The following is a 7,668-nucleotide window of genomic DNA, read 5'->3' on the forward strand; positions in this document are numbered from 1 at the left end:
CAAAGAAGACCAGTAAGGGAGTTCAAAAAAAATACTCATCTTCCTCCAGTTGTGCCATCTTTGGTCTTCGTCACGTTTCCTTTTTCTCGATGCCTTCTTTCCAAATCTAACTTGTTCAAAGCTTTCAAACTCTTCAAGTATCTGTGCACCTGTCAGTGGTACTGGAGCCTCCCTGGTTTCAACCTTGTTGTTGAAGCTGACCTTGTTCTTGCGCCATGGATGGTCCGAGGGCAAGAAACGACGATGTCCCATGTAGCAGTGCTTCATCCCATGTTTCAACCACAAATAATCAGTATCTTTGTGGCAGTATGGACATGCAAACTTTCCTTTCGTGCTCCAACCAGAAAGCATAGCATAAGCTGGGAAGTCATTAATTGTCCAGAGTAGAACAGCATGTAATTTAAAATTTTGTTTAGTCTGTGCATCCCATGTTGGAACACCCTTTTCCCAAAGCTCCTTCAGCTCTAATATAAGGGGCCTCAAATATACATCAATATCCATTCCAGGAGATTTTGGACCAGGTATCAACATTGATAGCAACCAGTTAGATTGTTTCTGACACAACCACGGAGGCAAATTGTAAGGTATAAGGATAACAGGCCATATGGTGTATGTAACATTTTGCATCCCAAAGGGATTGAAGCCATCAGAAGCAAGACCAAGCCTAATATTACGACCATCTTGTGCAAACCATCCATATTCTTTATCCACGTGCTTCCATGCCAATGAGTCAGCAGGGTGACGCATTTTTCTATCTTTGACCAATTCTTTCTTATGCCATTGCATCTCCTCAGATAACTGCTTCGACATGTACATTCTTTGCAGCCGAGGAATAAGAGGAAAGTAGCGTAGGATCTTCACTGGAAATCGCTTCTTAACAGTAGCACCATCCACAACCTCATTATCAGAGGTTTTATCTACAACTCTCCACCTAGACTCCCCACATGTGGGACATGTCTCCAGCATTTTGTTTTCCTTAAAAAATAACACACAATCATTCTTACATGCGTGTATCTTGATATAGTCCAAGCCTAGGCCTCGTACCACCCTTTGCACTTTATCCAAGGAGTCAGGGATACAATGGCCTTCAGGGAGAACCTTTGAGAACAGATTAAGTATGGCCTCCAATGCTGAGTTACTAATTTCGTACAAGCACTTTATCTGAAAAAGTTGCACGATAAAAGAGACCTTAGTTGCATCTTTGCATCCTGGATACAATTCCTTCTTTGCCTCCTCTAATAGTTTCAAAAATATCTCTGCTTCCTTATTTGGTTTCTCACCAGCATCTATGATTTGTCCATGTATAGAGCCACTGATAATGTTTCTAATCAGAGTATTAGTGGCAGCAGGATTATCACCTGCGTCTTCATCATCATCTTCTCCAAAATAAGGTGCTGCATCAGCTGTAGGTTGTGCATCTTCAGGTTCTCTTATACCAGTATTGCGATCAGGATTGACACCATGATTCACACGACCCTCAGCTGATGAACAAGTTTGGCCTTCGAATTCATTATTGATGAAACAATCAGCAAACCCTCTAGTAACTAAATGAAGTTGAATCTGAAACACGTTATGATATCTTATCATGCATTGACATGTAGCACATGGGCACGCAACAGATCCACCAGCTCGTCGCGATGATGATGTGCCAAAGTTTTCAATAAAACTTCGGAAATTCGCCTTCCACACCTCTGAATGTCGAGGCAAGCGCATCCAACTCCTATCTGCGTGTGATGCCATTTATCTGCATGCATGTTTGCAATGAGAGATCATGATCTAGCATGGATATATGCAGGGGAGATATACAGTGGCGGGTCCAGGATTTGGATCATGGGTATTCAAAATTTGTAATGGTAAAAAAAATCACAACCTAAATCATGTTTCAGACCAAAAATTAAAATCACGCTAGTATGAGCACTTATCTTCCGTGAATCACACAAGTATGTTTCAGACCATAGATCAGTTAATTAAATCAAGAATAGAGTGGTGGAAATACTATCTTTGTTCTTTATTAGTGTGTGCGTGGAAATAATTCTTCAGTTCCCAGGTGCTGCAAATATCGAACAGGTTGGTGGAATTCTTTTTCAGTTCACAGATAACAATTGTGTTGGTAATACTGTGTGTGTTCTTCAGGAAATAAATCAAGAATAGACAGTATTTATGCAACAAAACAAACACAGTACACGCATTTTTTTCTACAGTAGTCAAACAATGTATCTACTTAGAATTGGTCTCGCGCGCAAGAGTACGAAGACCGGCAACCACAAAGGAAGAAATTCTTCAGAATTCTCACCGGCGATCGGGCACGGCGACCCAGCTGCAGTACACTCAATTGGACTCCTCGGCGGACGATGATTCCGAGGGGCGGCCAAGGGGGTGGCCGAGAGCAACCCTAGGGAGTACAAGGCCTTCGGGCCCAAAAACTGGCATCGCTGCATCCAGACAGATTCTGGTCGTCATGTTGTTTCGACGATTCCTATCGACTCCGTACGTATTTTGATATGGGATCAGTTGGGTTGGAAAGCTTATCTCCTTAGCTTTCCAACGATATATAGAATGCCCAAAACGGAGCCCGTATGTGGCCTGGGCGTCCGTTTTCGTGATGCCTGCTCCTGCAGTCCGAACCGGACTCGCGAATAAATCGGACTTCAATGTGGATTGGGCTTTGAACTCTATCTTCGCTTGGGCCTTGGTCATATGCGTATTAGTCATATCCTCATCAGAAGGGGACTCCCGACTGGACCTTCTGTTGGGCCTGTTTTCTGTTTTCTCTTTTTGATTTATATCTAGAGGATATATTACATATGCGATTTTGATCTGTTGGGCCTGATGGAGATATATATATACATACATACATACATACATACATAGGCATACGAGATCAAGACAACCGCAACGGGCCTTCTGTGGGCTGTCGTGCGTCGCTCGGCACCGCCTCGCCGCCCCGTCTCCACAGCGCCGCCGCCGCTCTCGTCATCCAGCACCGCCTCGCTGCCTCTTCCGAGCTCCTCGCCCGGTGCCACCCCCTTCTCCAGTTCGTTTGACAATTTGTCCTAGTCGATCTATCGATTTGTTCCAGTTTGTTTGACGATTTGTTCCAGTTTAAGTGCAACCAAGGAACACTTGTGTGGAGGCCCACCTGTAAGAACAAAAAGCGTGGTGATAGAAAAATTTAACTGCAACCAAGGAACACTTGGTTGCAATAAGTCTGTTACAGTTGCAATGACTACGACTAGTTGGACAACCACGCAAAATTGTGGCAATACGTCCATGCTATTGCATCTCGCAGAAAGAAAGGATGCAATAGCCACCTATCTATTGCCACAATGCACCAAGCAATTTGCAACACAAATCAAGGGTTGCGAAATTGCCGTTCAGAAGCAACCAACGCTAATATGGTCGCCATAGCACCTTTCTATTGCAACACACGAAGTACTAATGCAACTTATAATTGGTGTAGCAGTATTCCCAACCAATTGCAACACAAATCCTAAAAATAGGTGCATTAGGGACACCCTGTTGCAACACGAAAGATAAATATCGCAACACAATTTATGTGTAGTAATAGGCATGCATATTACTACCAAATCACTCTTTCGGTGCCATAGTACCCACCTATTGCACCCAAATCAGTGGTGTTGCCTAAATTTTTCGTGGTTATAGGGGGAAAATCTAGTAGTGTTTCGTATGAGTGGAACTTTTTGGCAAGACTCACCCCATCCTCCTCCACACTTGGACTTTTGTGTAAAAGTCAAGTGTGCAATGTTGGGTTCTCCCTTCGAGTGTGTTCCATCTCCGAAGAACATCAAAGTGTACAGTTGATGCGACTCCCATATTTTCGGGCATCGTATGTCCCCTGTTCTTCTCAATTTTAACCTGCAATGGTTAGGGTCAAGAATACCTGAAGGTGCCTACTATCCTGAAAGCATGTCTTGCTCTTCTTGGAAAAAGGATTTTTTTTATTATGATAATTCGGGCTATCTCCCACTAGTGCTTTGTTTATGGTCACAAGCTCGACCATGGGGGATTCATCCTGCAACTATTAATGGTGATGTAGTTCCCAACTTCATCACCATTTGTTGATTTACCATCACCATTCAAGCTGTAAGGTTAGTGCCATAGTGCATCCACAAAATTGACAATGCTTATGATAAACAAATGCATCTACAACCATCCTTATAAACATTTTGCTAGAGAGGGTCTTAAGGTGGTTGTAGCCCTTGTGAGAGCATGTGGTGCTAGGCAAGATGGACTCTGGAGACTCCTTATGCAAGCACAAATCTTGATGAAATTCGAAAGAGAAGTTTTCATGCTCGTTTGTGAAATTTTTTTCTCATCCTCCAGAGTTGATGTATTAGGAGGGTCTGTGGCACAAAAGTTCTCCTTCTTAAGAGATTTATCATGAAAGATTGGACTAGAGGGACAAGGCTTAAACTTAAACGAGGGAGATAAAGGTCGTTCTATTTCATTAGGATGAAAAACAGTCTTAGGTGAAATGAATGGGGATACGAACTTCACCTCCTCGGGTAGGTCATGGTCAAGATAATGCCTTGCCATCGGAATTTCTAGGCAAGAGATAGGAGTGGCGAAAGCAGTTTTCCCAAATTCATTATTGAGGCTCTCTTGTGATGATTTTTCTTGAAGAAGTTTTTCTATAAGGTGGCCTATGAGAAGATCAAAAATCAAGGATGGGATAGATGTTGAAGTCTAGCTGAACCTCAATTTTTTCTATCTTGATCGGTACAGCCCTTAAGTCCAGACAGGTGAACCAACAAGAATTGGCCAACTCATCCAAAAACTCATCAATAATTGGCATATGACATTTCCCCTTAACAGTAATTGCATTAAGAAATCCGTAGTCCACACAAAATCTCCAGTTGTTATCTTTTTTCTTGACTAGAAGGATAGAATAGGAAAAAGGACTGGAGCTAGGTTGTATGAGTCCACTGGCCATCATCTCCTTAACCTGCCTATCTATTTCATCTTTCAACACAAGGGCATATCTATATAATCTCATGTTGATTTGTGTTGCTCCTTCCACTAGTGGTATGCTGTGAACACAAGACCTTGGTGGTGGCAGGTCCGAGGGTACTTCAAATAAAGCTGCAAATTCTTCTACCAATGCTTGTACATCATCAGGTATAGAAATAGCACTATCAGGTGTAATGTCCATGGAGCAAAATTGCGGGATAGAACCCACAAGCAAATCACTGACACAACTGTATAATATGATTGAAGAATTCTGGTATGGGATGATCATTGTTGATGCTCATTATGGACCAATTTCAACCGTCAATTTGACCAAAAAATTGGGAGAACTAACATTTCTTGCAGGCATATTTATCCAAAGTAATGTCGATTCCACACGTCCCCTAGAAAAATATAGCTATGCAGGAATTTGAGCTAAAATGGAGGGAAAACACACCTTCGAATCCAAGACACAAAACACCAATCAATCACAAGAAAGCACGAGGATTGAAGGACCCACATGACAGCCACAACAGCAAGGAAACACACTCTCAATCCAAGGCAGCACCTCTCGGCCCAATCAGAACATGCCGTTTAGCCTCCCATGGATCAAAGGTTCCACCAGAGCATGCAACCAACTTAAGAAAGCGCCAACTCAACGACCATGGACCAGAGGGCCCACTTACCAGTGTCCCTTCCAAAGGGGTTGTGTCGGTGTTTTACCGCCACGCCCACTAAGGGATACCCCCGAGGTGGTGAGTTTGTAGGTGGGGTGTTGCCGAGATCAGGAACTCGAAGTGCAATGAACATAAAGTTTAGACAGCTTCAAGCCACCGTGAGCGTAATACCCTACGTCCTGTGTGTGGTTTGTATTGCCTTATATGTTGATCGGAGTGATCTCCCATGAGGCACGAGTTGTCCCTCATGGTCCTGTTCGAGGAGGGTCCCTGCCCACCCTTATATAGTCTAGGGGATAGGGTTACATGGAAATCCTAGCACAATACGAGCTTAGGAGTCCTACCTGAGTACTATTTAGGTAGTTTCCTTTTGTTCCGACTAGTTCTACTACTACTCGAGTAGTTCTGCTACAGTACGAGTAGTTATGACTGATGTAGGGCGTGGGCCATGTCCTACCCCTTATCCTGTAAGATGTATGCCATGTGCATAGTCCCGTGGGTCCGGGTCTAACAAGCCCCCGAGCTCTTCATAGTCGAGTACTGCAGGCTTCCGAGTACTTCTAAAGGCATCTTCGAGTTCTACCGAATTCCATCTTGAAGGTGTCTTCCGAGTACTTCCTTCCCTGCATCGAGGCTGTGAGGTGCTCATGCCCTGAGTAGTTGTCAAATCTTCTTTTATATGGGGTGTGATTAAACTCGCACTCCATATGAAGTAGCCCCTGAGCCTTAGGTTGACTCGTAGAATCAGGCTGAGGGTCAATTTAGTCTTGAGTCTTCTGTCCTTGCCTTCCAAAACATTTGAAAAATAGGTCGCTCATTACACGTGTCCCGCAGCCCCCGAGCCTTGAATCCAAATCCCCAAGTTTTGGAATAAAGCATCCAAAGAAATGTGGCATGCAATATATGATGGTAAAGGTTTGATGGTTAAGATGGGCAACTTGGTTCAGAATTTGAAAATCGCTTTTTCGGAATGAATTTCCTAAGAAAATGGTTAAACAAATAACTTCTCCAAAAGGCGCCATAAATTACCGCTCAACTCAAACCTTGCTCCCTGAATGCCGTGTCACATCCAGCCCCCGAGCCTAGAAGCTAGATGAGTCGCACGAGATACACCTAGTGGTCGGTGGCACCAACCCCCGAGCCTAGGCAATTGCCATGTTGCCAGTGGATCTTGAACTGTCGATGAAGCCAACTAGTCGGAGACAATTCCAACTAGATTTGTAGGCGAGACGAGTAGTCGAAGTAGCTGACGACACGTAAAACTAGTTAGGAACTAGTAAACGTAGTATTTCTGGGAGCAAGGCCCGTTCAGTAAACTGCATGTAGTTCTAGTCGTGAACTAGTAAACAGAGTAGTACTGGAAGTATGGGAGCGAGTCCCCTTCAGTAAACTCCACGTAGTACCAGTCGTAAACTAGTAAACGGAGTGTTACTGAAACTATGGAAGCGAGGCCCTTTCCGTAAACTTGTACATAATACTAGTCGTGTGCCGGTAAATGGAGTGTTACCGGAAGTATGGGAGCGAGGCCCATGTAGTAAACTCCAGGTAGTACCAGTCGTAAACTAGTAAACAGAGTGTTACAGGAAGTATGGGAGCAAGGCCCATGTAGTAAACTCCACGAAGTACCAGTCGTGAACCGGTAAACGGAGTGTTATTGGAAGTATGGGAGTGAGGCCCCTTCAGTAAACTTGCACGTTATACCAGTCGTGAACCAGTAAACGGAGTAGTACTAGAAGTATGGGAGCAAGGCCCCTTCAGTAAACTTGCATGTAATACCAGTCGTGAACCGGTAAACGGAGTATTATTGGAAGTATGGGAGTGAGGTCCATGCAGTAAACTCCACATAGTACCAGTCGTAAATTCATAAATAGAGTGTTACTAGAAGTATGGGAGCGAGGATCATGCAGTAAACTTCATGTAGTACCAGCCGTAACCGGTAAACGGAGTGTTACTGGAAGTATGGGAGCGAGGCCCCTTCAGTAAACTTGCACGTAATACTAGTCGTGAACCGGTAAACGGAGTG

The sequence above is a fragment of the Panicum hallii genome, chromosome 8 (genome assembly GCF_002211085.1).
Source record: "Panicum hallii strain FIL2 chromosome 8, PHallii_v3.1, whole genome shotgun sequence".
Taxonomy (NCBI): Eukaryota; Viridiplantae; Streptophyta; class Magnoliopsida; order Poales; family Poaceae; genus Panicum; species Panicum hallii.